The sequence below is a fragment of the Amblyomma americanum genome, chromosome 6, assembly GCF_052857255.1.
Source record: "Amblyomma americanum isolate KBUSLIRL-KWMA chromosome 6, ASM5285725v1, whole genome shotgun sequence".
In the NCBI taxonomy this organism is placed as follows: Eukaryota; Metazoa; Arthropoda; class Arachnida; order Ixodida; family Ixodidae; genus Amblyomma; species Amblyomma americanum.
The window spans coordinates 61,569,458-61,581,316 of record NC_135502.1 but is presented as its reverse complement, the minus strand read 5'-3'; the positions used below and the strand labels follow the sequence as shown (position 1 = coordinate 61,581,316).

Sequence of the window (11,859 nt, the reverse complement as noted above, 5' to 3'; positions counted from 1 at the left end):
AATTATTATTATTATTATTCTTGCCTCTCAGTGGTTAGGCGCGGCTACTTTTTCAGAATACCCAAGTTCAAATCCGACAGCTGCGGCCGCATTTCGATGGAAGCGAAACGCTAAAGGTACGAACACAATAGCGGAAAAACGCGCGGCAGGCTGCTGGCGGTACAGTTCGCGGCGCGAAAGTAACGGCCACACCGGCGGCGAAGAGTGCGCGGGAAAACGCCCCCATGGCAAGCTCTTTTCATGCAAAACCCGTCAAGGTCCCTGCTTCCAAAGGAGCGCGCGCGGCTCCACTGCAGTGCTCTAGAACCTGTGATACGCTTTTATCCCCTCAGACTCACTGATCTTCCTCGGGTGGTCACATATGTCAGTAAATCCTTGCATTACGTGGAGCACGTAATTACCTCCCCTATCGCTAACAGCCTTATTGAAGTCTTACCGCCCACCTCTGCAAAATCAAGCGTGTTCTTTCTTAACTGCTACCTTCTCCCACGTCAGCCAATTAACTTACTCCCCTCACTTCTCAAATCCGCAACCCAGTTGGCCGGATCAAACCCCCTACTTATTGCCGGAGATTTTAATTGCGCTCACGTGGACTGGGGCTATCGGCGCACCAACCACAGAGGCACAGTTTTATACAATGAGACGCTGGAGCTCCATCTGACCATCTTTAATGATTTCAGCTTACCTACGCGGATTGGTAACAGTGTTACTGCTGATACTGGCCCAGACCTCACGCTTGGTAGAAACTTGGACCACCTGCAGTGGGAAAGAATGCTTTCCACTCTAGGCAGCGATCATCACCTAATTCGAATAACGCTAGACTATCGCCGATCTCAGCGTAAATTTACCGTTAAGCACACTAATTGGGACGCGCTCCGCAAATTTAGACAAACGCAGCCAACACAGGCCCCCTTCGACCTAGACACCTGGATTATTCAGTTGCAAAAAGACATTCGCTAACACACTCAAACGCTCGACTCTACGCCAGACACCCCTGTTATTGACAGCAAGCTCGCCCACCTCCTCCAAGCACAGGACAACATAACGCAAAGGTGGAAGACTCAGAAGCACAATAGGAGACTAAAACTCAAACTTGCCCAGATTCAATCCCAAATAATACAGTGTAGTGCCACTCTTTGCAAAGCTAACTGGGCTCAGGTTTGTGACGGTCTCCGCGGCAATCTCTCCACAACCCGCGCTTGGCATCTGTTACTGCACATGCTAGACCCCACGCAATCCAAATCAGACGCGCCTTAGCATTCGCCGCCTCGCTCACAACCATCGACAGGACACCGACGCCTTCCTCGCCCAGGTGAAATGCACCTATACAACCCCCGGTCTCCCTTGCAAGTATCCTGATTATGCAGGCCCACCCCAGACCGAGCTTGATGCCCTTATTACAGAATCAGAAATTTGCGCCGCCCTATTGAAATTACAAAATTCCGCTCCCGGAGATGATCAAATTACCAATGCAGCTATCAGAAATCTTGACGATGCTTCCATCTCTGACTTAGTAAACTACTATAACGAATGTTGGGAGGCAGGTAATCTCCCTGCCTCGTGGAAGCATGGAAAAATTATTTTTATTCCAAAACCCCACAAGCCTATCACCCTAGACAACATCCGCCCCATTTCTCTTACATCCTGTCTAGGCAAGGTCTTCGAGCACATAATTCTTGCTCGGCTAACAACGTACATGGAAGACAACCACCTTTTCTCCCACAGTATGCTCGGAATTCGTGCGCATCTATCTGCGCAGGACGCCCTACTTCAAATTGCGCATGGCGTGCTTGATGATACCATCCCCCACCACACTAAAGCTATCCTGGCAGTTGACCTCACCAAGGCATTTGACAGAATTCGACACGATGCCATCTTACGGGAACTGCAGGCTCTACCGGTAGGCCCTAAAACCTACAATTACGCTCGCGCGTTTCTCTCGGGCCGCACTGCCTCCCTGCACATAGATCAGATTACCACATCCCCTTATACACTCGGAGAGCTCGGAACCCCTCAAGGGTCGGTCCTTTCTCCCGTTTTTTTTAACGTTGCTCTCATCCCCCTAGCTCACAAACTGGCTCTAATCCCACACCAAAAGCATACTCTGTACGCTGATGATATTACCACATGGACCACTCATGGCTCTGACGGGGAAATTGAGGAAACTCTTCAGTTAGCAGCAGACACCATCTCCTCTCACGCGTCATCCATCGGGCTCGAATGTTCCCCATCTAAGTCCGCGCTCATCCTAATTAGGCCAAAATCTAGCGCTAACTCGCCCATCCAAATCAATTTAAAAGGATCTCCTATCCCCATCACACCCGCCCTCCTCATCCTTGGCCTCCACTTGCAGGATTCTGGACAAAATGAACATACCCTTAAAAGGCTGAAGGCCTCCACGCAATCCGTGTTGGACCTTCTACGCCGAGTGTCCTCCCTTAACAAGGGTTTAGACGAAGCGGACAATATGAAAGTAGTGCACGCATTTACGCTTAGCCGCATTCTATACGCAATCCCATATCTCAAATTGAACCGCACGGAAACCAAACGCGTGAACGCAATGATCCGCCTTGCGACTAAGGCAGCCCTAAACCTACCTCGTAGCACTAGCACAGCCAAACTTCTTGCACTAGGCATGCATAACACCATTCAGGAACTAGTTGACGCGCACCTTCAGACACAGTACCTTAGACTTGCCACGAGCGCCACTGGCCGCCATATACTCTCCTCCCTTCGCATCAACATACCCGCTAACCAGTCAACCCTTATAGCCATCCCTCGACACATCCATACACCTCTCGTTGTGAAAACCCTTCTTCGAAACGTCCATCCCCAATATCACATCCATCGCCGCGTAGCTCGCGCGAATGCCCACCATAAGTATTATGGCCAAGCCCACGATGCCGTTTGGGTAGATGCCGCATGTACAGTGCATGAAGCGGTAGCAGTTGCCTACAATCCAACCTTACCTCACCCCCTAACTCACCGTCTTCCCTCGGGCTCTACGCCTGAGGAGACAGAGGAGACCGCCATCGCCCTAGCCCTTGCACATTAGGATGCCCAATACATCTTCAGCGACTCCAAAACGGCTCTGTCCAACTTTGCCAGGGGCAGGATTCATACCCCTGCCTGGCAATTGTTGAACACCCCTACCCAAAATTTACCGCGCAGGGTAGAGCTTCAGTGGGTGCCGGCTCACTCTGGGAACCCTGGAAACGAGGCTGCCGATAAATTGGCCCGAGGTCTGATTTGCCGGGCTCAGGACAGTCTCGATCCAGGATTCTCGAGGGAGCGGGCGCACACCTTTGCGGAGCTCAAACAACTACCCCGTTTGGACCGTCGGACTTACCCTCCTCCCCACCCCTCTCTTACGCACTCCCAACAGATCCTCTTCAGACGCCTCCAGACCCGCTCTCTGTCATCCCCTCAGCTTTTATCCCACTATTGCGGCACATCCCATGCATGCTCCCTATGCAGTGACCCCCACGCCACACTCTGCCATATCCTTTTCGGCTGCCCTGCTGACCCTCCCCCGCGGGGACAGCACGCCATCTCGAGCTGGGAGGACTGGGAGGTCCTGCTTATGTCTGCAGACCCGACATCGCAGCTTGCTGCGGTGACTCGGGTTGCCGACGTCATGTCCCGGCATGACCTACTTGATGCAGTGTGGGACCGCGCAGTGGCCCAGGGACCCAGCTGGGCCTAAAACTCACTTGCTAAATAAAGTTTTTCTGTCTGTCTGTCTAGAACCTGTGTTCTAGAGCACTGTAGCTCCACTGCTGCTGCTGGAATGCAACTTTGGTAGGAGCCAAAAGGCGGAAGCACAGACGCTCCCCACGTGAACAAGCGGGGCGCCTCTGATCGGTCTCCCCGCTCAGCAACACGCGGAAAGCCGCTGAAAATGGCTCCTCGACCCATCCTCCGCACGGCACATCAACCCACCACCGCGGCATGGTTCGCAGCACGCGGCTTGCCGCCGGCGGCGTGCCGCGCGCGTTTTGCCACCGGTGTGTTCATACCTTAAGGCGCCCGTGTGCTGTGGGATGTCAGTGCACGTTAAAGGTCCCCAGGTGATCGAAATTATTCCAGAGCCCTTCACTACGGCACCTCTTTCTTCCTTTCTTAGTTCCTCCTTTATCCCTTCCCTTACGGCGTGGTTCACGTGTCGGCCGATATGTAGGACAGTCTGTCTGTTGTGCAAGGAAGAAGGAAAAGGAAACTGCACAGCCCTGCTCACTGGCTCAAGCCGAGCCACAATCGCTACTACGTGCAGATAGTAGGAGAGTTGAAAGATGGGATAGAAAGACAGGATAGTAAAGGCGCACTAAAGACAAGGCCGATCCCGGAGGTAGTGCAATACCGGGCCAACCGGTGGCGGGAATGAAGCATCCTTCAAACTCTCCACCACATTTCCAAAAATAAGTGCAATTGGACCTGTAACAGATACTCCACGGGGTCCATGTAAGACAGATACTGCGCCATTTCCTTTCCCCGGAAACTATTTATTCATGCACTTTTTCAGCAACATGTGCCTTAGTTGAAGGCTGCGGAGGCAAGAGCAAGGTCAAAACGCATTTTGGGAGGAGGGCTTATGGTGGTTGACACAGGCGCATACGATGGCCTCTCTCTGTAATACAAATGCTTTCAGAACAAAACATATTACACAATAATAATAATAATAATAATAATAATTCGTTTTGGGGGAAAGGAAATGGCGGAGTATCTGTCTCATATATCGTTGGACACCTGAACCGCGCCGTAGGGGAAGAGATAAAGGAGGCAGTGAAAGAAGAAAGAGGTGCCTTAGTGGAGATCTCCGGAATAATTTCGACCCCCTGGGGATCTTTAACATGCACTGACATCGCACAGCACACGGGCGCCTTAGCGTTTTGCCTCCATACAAACGCAGCCGCCGTCCCTACTTTATCCTTTCCCCTACGGCGCTCTTCAGGTGTCCAACGATATATAAGACAGTTACTGCGCCATTTCCTTTCCCCAAAAACCAAACAATATTATCATTATTATTACTGTGTAATATGTTTCATCCTGAAAGCGTTCGTATTACAGAAAGGTAATCGTATGCGCCTGTTTCAACCACCATAAGCCCTCCTCCCATATAGCGTTTCGACCATGCTCTTGCCTCCGGAGCTTTCAACTAAGGCACATGCTGCTGAGAAAGTGAATGAATTAATAGTTTCGAGGAAAAGGAAATGACGCGGTGTCTCTCTCACATATCGGCCGACACATGAACTGCGCAAATTACGAATCTATTTGCAATTTAATTAGACAATCAAATCACTCATTTAATTCCAACTAATTAATAAATAAACAGTTGTGCAGTGTGCAGCTTTGCCATGCAAACAAAGCGCGCCAGCTACATCTCTATCCATGGTGTGTATTTAGTGTTACAATCCTTTCTAATCCTTTCAAGAAGCTGCCGCCGAAATCCTCAGCAAGACAGCACAACCAGGTTAGTTTGTTCGACATATCAGTACGCTGCCCAATTACTTGAATATTAATAGTGGCTTGTCCCACGGGTAGCCTTCACGAAAAAGCATTGCTCTCGTATTAACGTATACCACTACATTTAAATATTCGTTTTCGAAAAATTTTTTTAGCCTTTTTTTCGCAAGTGGACTTAATGTTGAACCATGAACAGCATAAGACCTGTTTGTTCAGGCTGCTCAAGTTGGAAAATAACCCAAACGGATGGAAAAAGCTATCAAAAATGGCAATGGCTTAGCTCGGCTATGTCAGGTTATATGTAGCGAAAGCAAGTGTTGAACTTCCCGGTTGGCCTTGTTCCCATATTCCACAACGTACGAAGCACAGGCATAAACATCCAGTATGACCTGTAGGTCCATGCTTGATTTCAGCACCGAGGCTATGCAAGGATTGAAGGGGTCGCTTCACTCTTACGCTTATTTTCCAGGCTAACGGCACGTTGTTCTTCGATTTCTTGAGCCCGCCGCTGAAGTCTCTTGGCCGCATTCAGTGAAGCAGAACTAGAGTCTCTCCTCCGGCTGCTGTCGCTGCTGCTAGCGGTCGAGACACCGCACGTTAAACGTGCCTGTCTCGCGGCGGCATATTCACGGCGGCGTTTAGCCAGTCGTTCGACGCGAAATTCGTCTGTTTCCTCGGCGATTCTTTTCCTCTTCATCTCGTTCCGCTGTCGATTCCAGGCCTCCTCCAGCTTATCAGAATTGTCGTCGTCTATACTGTCGCCTCAACTGTGGTTGCGGCGCAAGCCAGCTCTTCTTTTCAATCCTGTGACAACTTATCACGCATGCGACGCAGCTGTCCAAGAGAGCGGAGGCGAGCGCAACGACCAGGAACGCGGTGTCACGTCCCACCAAACGGCGGCGAGCGGCGTAGTGTGACGTCATGCCAGATGGCGCGGCGAGCGCGCGAAGCAGAGTAGCCTTCCGCGGCGAGGCGCGCGTTGTGACGTCACGTCCCTCGATGGGGTACCGCCACGGCGAAATCGCGAATTTGCGCCCAATAAAGCTTTCGCTTTCAAACTATGCCGCGATTGGTAACACCACCCGCCGCGGTGGCTCAGTGGTTAGGGCACTGGGCTACTACTGATCCGGAGTTCCCGGGTTAGAACCCGGCCGTGGCGGCTCCGTCTTTATTGAGGCAAAACGCTAAGGCACCCGTGTACTGTGCGATGTCAGTGCACGTTAAAGGGGCTGTTAAGGGGGCTCTAATAATTTTTGCGGCATGCCTGGGATATTGAAGCACGCCGCTTCACGAATAGCGTCCAGCAAGGGTTTTTTAAATGCGCTTTGTAGAAGCTGAGTTATCAATAGTTAAAATTAGAATTTCAGCGTCTTCGTGCCTTTCCCTCACCTCTCCTCACCTTTTTTCACGCTGGAAGGTAGGCGCTCCTCAGCCGACCCACCCGCCGCGGTGGCTCAGTGGTCAGGGCGCTCGGCTACTGATCCGGAGTTCCCGGGTTCGAACCCGACCGTGGCGGCCGCGTTTTTATGGAGGAAAAACGCTAAGGCGCCCGTGTGCTGTGCGATGTCAGTGCACGTTAAACATCCCCAGGTGGTCGAAATTATTCCGGAGCCCTCCACTACGGCACCTCTTCTTCCTTTCTTCTTTCACTCCCTCCTTTATCCCTTCCCTTACGGCGCGGTTCAAGTGTCCAACGATATATGAGACAGATACTGCGCCATTTCCTTTCCCCCCAAAACCAATTATTATTATTACTTCACTACTACCCGGCTCGGTTTTGCCGGTGCGCCGCGCCGCCGGCAGTTGCCACGGTGTCCACGGCGCCGCCAAGCTCAAGGTTCGAAATGCTGTATCGTCATGTAGGCGCGCGGCGCGCACACCAGCTGCGTGCTCTGACGTCACTCCACTTGCACACAACTGACGCCGCGGGCGGCGTATTCTCCGCCGTCGGCGCAGCGGCGAGGAGCGCGGCGCGCACACCAGCTTCGGGCTATGTCACTACGCGCATGCGCACAGCGGGCGGTGCGGTGATTCCACGGCTCAGCGCGCAGCAACGCTGACCTGGGGAAGTGACCTGGCGAAGTGGCCAGTGTAGTGTAGCTATCGCTACAAAAAAGGAAAATAAATTGAAAATTAGTTTTTGGGGAGAGAAAATGGCACAGTAGCTGTCTCATATATCGGTGGACACCTGAACCACACCGTAAGGGAAGGGATAAAGGAGAGAGTGAAAGGAGAAATGAAGAAAGAGGTGCTGTAGTGGAGGGCCCCGGAATAATATCGACCACCTAGTGATCTTTAACATGCACTGACATCGCATAGCACACATGCACCTATGCGTTTCGCCTCCATCGAAACGCTGCCGCCGCGGACCCGCCACGGTGGCTCAGTGGTTAGTACGCTCGGCTACTGATCCGGAGATCAAGGTTTGGAACCCGACTGCGACAGCTGCGTTTAGATGGAGGCGAAACGCTAAGGCGCCCGTGTGCTGTGCGATGTCAGTGCACCTTAAAAATCCCGTTGGTCGAAATTATTCTGGAGCCCTCCACTACGGCACCTCTTTCTTCGTTTCTTCTTTCACTCCCTCCTTTATCCCTTCCCTTACGGCGTGGTTCAGGTGTACGCCGATATGTGAGACAGATACTGCACCATTTCCTTTCCCCAAAAAACAATTTCCGCGGTAGGGTCTAAAAATGTCTTCTACCGGTAAGGTGTGTGCCCCACGTATTATTATACAATGCGGCCGGAGCGCTTCAGTTTTCCGTGCCTCCTTTGTATTTCCCAATTTCTCCTTCGCTTTCATCACGAAGTGCCTTTATTGGGGCCCAAGAGATGATGCGCAAGTGATCCGCTGGCCACCGCTGGCTTTTCCCTATGCGGAACGATCTGAAAGCAATCTCGGCGGATAGCGAACAGCGCCTACGGCACGCTTCGGCGCTCCCCTGAAGGCTTCGTGCCTCGCGACGTCCTCTTGGTCTCTAGTAAGCACATAATACCCATGTATGTTAGGGGCAAGAGTGTCTTAAGTTCTCTAGATTTCCGGATGACTGCGACGTCACCCACTCTATCGCGCAGTCGACGTGGCGTTAAGAGGCGCTGACTGCGCGGATGGGTAAGTGTTATTAATCAACCTCGCACCAGTATCCGTATTCTATTCCCATTTGGACGTAAAAAAATTAAACAGAAGATTGCCGGAGCGAAGATGTGTAAACCACAGTTATCCACGACCATCTCCGAAAGCAGCATCCCGACCCACGCATCGCGGGAGGTGAGCGCATCGACAGTGTCACCGGCTGTCGCGCACTTACAAGGTCACAACGTGCAATGATCCTCCGCGCGCGCTTTGTCTGCGTGTGGCCCGGGGAACGACGGGTGCGTCACGGAATCGCGACGAGTGATGTGTGTGACGGATGCGGTGCAGTGGAAACACTAGAACACCTGCTCCTTCGCGGTGCCGCGTTCGCCGATGCTCGTCGCGATATGCTCGCGGCCTATAGGGCGCAAGGCATACTACCAGACTCCATCAAGACGCTATTGTGGCCGCAGGGCAGTGGGCGCACTCGTGAGCGAACTTTGGTGAGCCTCTGTGCATTCCTCGAACACACGGGCTTGACGTCCCGTCTGTTCTCCGTCAGGTAGTTATATGCAGTGACCAAACGCTCCGCGAGTTCTACCTTGAACGATTAATAACTGGACGCCCCACTCCAGTTGTAACCATCACAGTGCTGTGCGCGTGTGTGATTTAATTCCTCTAAAATGAACTAATCACGCGCACAACCTGGACACATTTCTTATTGCGTAAATAGTTTGTACATATTACTTCTCCCCCTGTCCTCTATTCCTGTCCCCTCACCTCTTTCATTTCATTTCTCCATTCTGCTTGCTGTCCTTTATTTCCGCTGACCCAGCTCAGGTGCTTCAGTATCGATGGCAGATGCCGGGGCTAGCAAAAATCTTTTCCTTCCTTTTTACTATTATTTTTATTAAAACCACTACCACCACCACCACCTCTACTGAAGGAGAAAGCACGTTGCGCACCGTATCGCAAACCAACAATTACAGAGAACTTAAGATAAAAGAAAGATAAAATAGGATAAAGGTAATAAGATAACGAAAGATAAAGAAATATAAAAATAGCACGCATGTAGATACGCCTGGTGACGGGACACCCCTGCTTACCGTTCACTATTAAAGTGAAACGTCAAACTGCCTCTGGAGCAGTATTCGCAGGGTGTTGGAGATGATGTCTGGTTGAAGAGATTCACCCACAAATTTAGCCGTTTATTAACATTTCCTCGTGAACGATAATTTAGTGGCCCGTGCCGAGCTGGATAAAAATCATTAATAGAGCGAAAGAGGACACGGAGGAGAATGGTTAACCACTATTCCTCTCCCCTCTCTCAGCAATCTATTGCATTACGCCCCGCGCACCTTCATTCTAGAGAGCAGCCCCTCCTCCCACTTTGTTCTTTTCTTTGAAGGGAGAGGCTAGAGCATAATGCGGCTACATACGAGACTTCTCTGTATCAGATATAATTATTGGCCAAGCATGCCGGTAATCACCCAGTGCCCTCTTCCCTTTTCCTTTTGCTCGGTGCTGACGCAGCAAAATATCCAAATCTAAAAAACGGCTTGGAGCTTCCTGGCCCAACTATCCGATATGCCATCCCGCTGCTGGGACCGAGCGATACATTCTCTGTTTGTTTATTGTTCCTTTATTCACAAGAGTGTCGGGAAGGGAACATCATCGATGCTCGCGTGGCTATGACTTACATATCAAAGTACGATGGCGAGGGTTCGATCCAAGCTGCGACTTCTATGTTTAAAAAAATGTGAAGTGCAGGAGCTTTCTTACATTATATCTTTATGTACGACGACGGATTCCAACCACTTACAATTAAAATCAATTTAGTTCATTCTGGCAGGTTAGAAAGCCACAATCGAGCTCTGCTTGCAGACAGTCATGTCTGGGTCCTTTGGAAAGAATGCAGCAGTTTTTGCTAACCATTGATGTGATGAGAGTATGTCTTTACACCTTCTTGCCTCGCTTTACTTTTTTTTAATGCGTTATCATTACAAGCCCGATCATAAAGAGAGTTTGTCCGGCGTCCGGCTGCGTAGCGTTGTGTACGCCTGCCGCCTCCCACAGTTGGTGGGTGACATAATGGAAAGGAAAAAAATCCTCCTTTTGGGAGAGGGCGGAAGGTGGAGAAAAAGTTCTGGTGTCCGGCGGCGTAGTGCTATGCACACTTTCCATTTACCACCTGCCGTTGTTGGCACTCTGAAGAGCCACCTGCCTGTCTATAAGAAAGGGTACTAGAACTGGAGGGCACACTTAAGCACCTCATTAAAGGTAAGATGAGATAGCACTAATGCGTTAATGCCCATATATGCGGTATTGGTCGTTCTCAACTTTACATTCATAGATTTCTGGGGGTCCTTATGCCTCTCCTGGCGAAGTGGTGCAGCGGTTAAGCGATGCGCCACTGCCCGGCGATGGCAGGTGGTGCCACCTGTGGGACTTGTGACACCCACTTGTCGAGCAACTACTCGCGACCAATCATTAATTTAGGTGCCACCTGCCACGGTGGGCAGTTTGCTCACAATCAAATGGGCAGGTTGTGAAGACGTCACATGGTCACGCGGCCTAAGTGGTTCACCTGCCACCTAGGTGGACCACATAGGTTGCTCCTCTGGGGGTTTTTCCCTCACGCTGTCGACGACGATGCAAGGTTTTCTGCTGAGCGGGACACCGACCGCCATCGTGTTTAAAAGCAAGACATAATGCTAACGCAATCTAATCGCATAATGACAATTAAGCACCCCTGCATTTTTATTACATATATACCGGGTGTTTCCGCGAACTATTTCAAAAATTTTCATTAATAGGCTTTTTGGGGTAAAAATGTGGCTTTTGCGCCATAGTATTACCAGTGTTGGGGGATGCCGGAAAGTCGGTGAATTCTTAAAAGTTGAGAGCTGGTTAAATAATTTCTGATAACTAACTTTTCAACTATCACAGATAGGCACTGATTGCAATCAGAGATTTGTAGCCGGCCGGTAATAATAGCCATATCAGTTTTGGGAACTTCGAAAATGCGATTACCCTTACTTCTGTCGCTCGACAAAATTTGGCTGCATCGTGCGAAAATAAATCCATTCACGAAAGCATGCAGAAAAAGCGTTCCCTCCAGTGCACTTGACTAGTCAAAAAGCCAAATTTTGTCGAGCCACAACCCCAAGGGTAATGGCGTTTTAGAAATTCTAAAAACTGATATGGCTATTACTAACGACCGGCTACAAATCTCTAATTGCAACTAGGCATCTAACTCTAAAAGTTGAAAAGTTAATTATTAAAAATTAGTTAACCAGCTTACTACTTAAGACAATTCACAATAT

At 50.4% G+C, this 11,859-nt stretch overlaps 1 pseudogene; it reads right to left on the bottom strand.

Annotated features, from left to right (window-relative positions):
• Positions 1-4,326: 4,326 nt before the first annotated feature.
• Positions 4,327-4,502, bottom strand: LOC144095752 (U2 spliceosomal RNA; annotated as a pseudogene).
• Between the last annotated feature and the right edge of the window lie 7,357 nt (positions 4,503-11,859).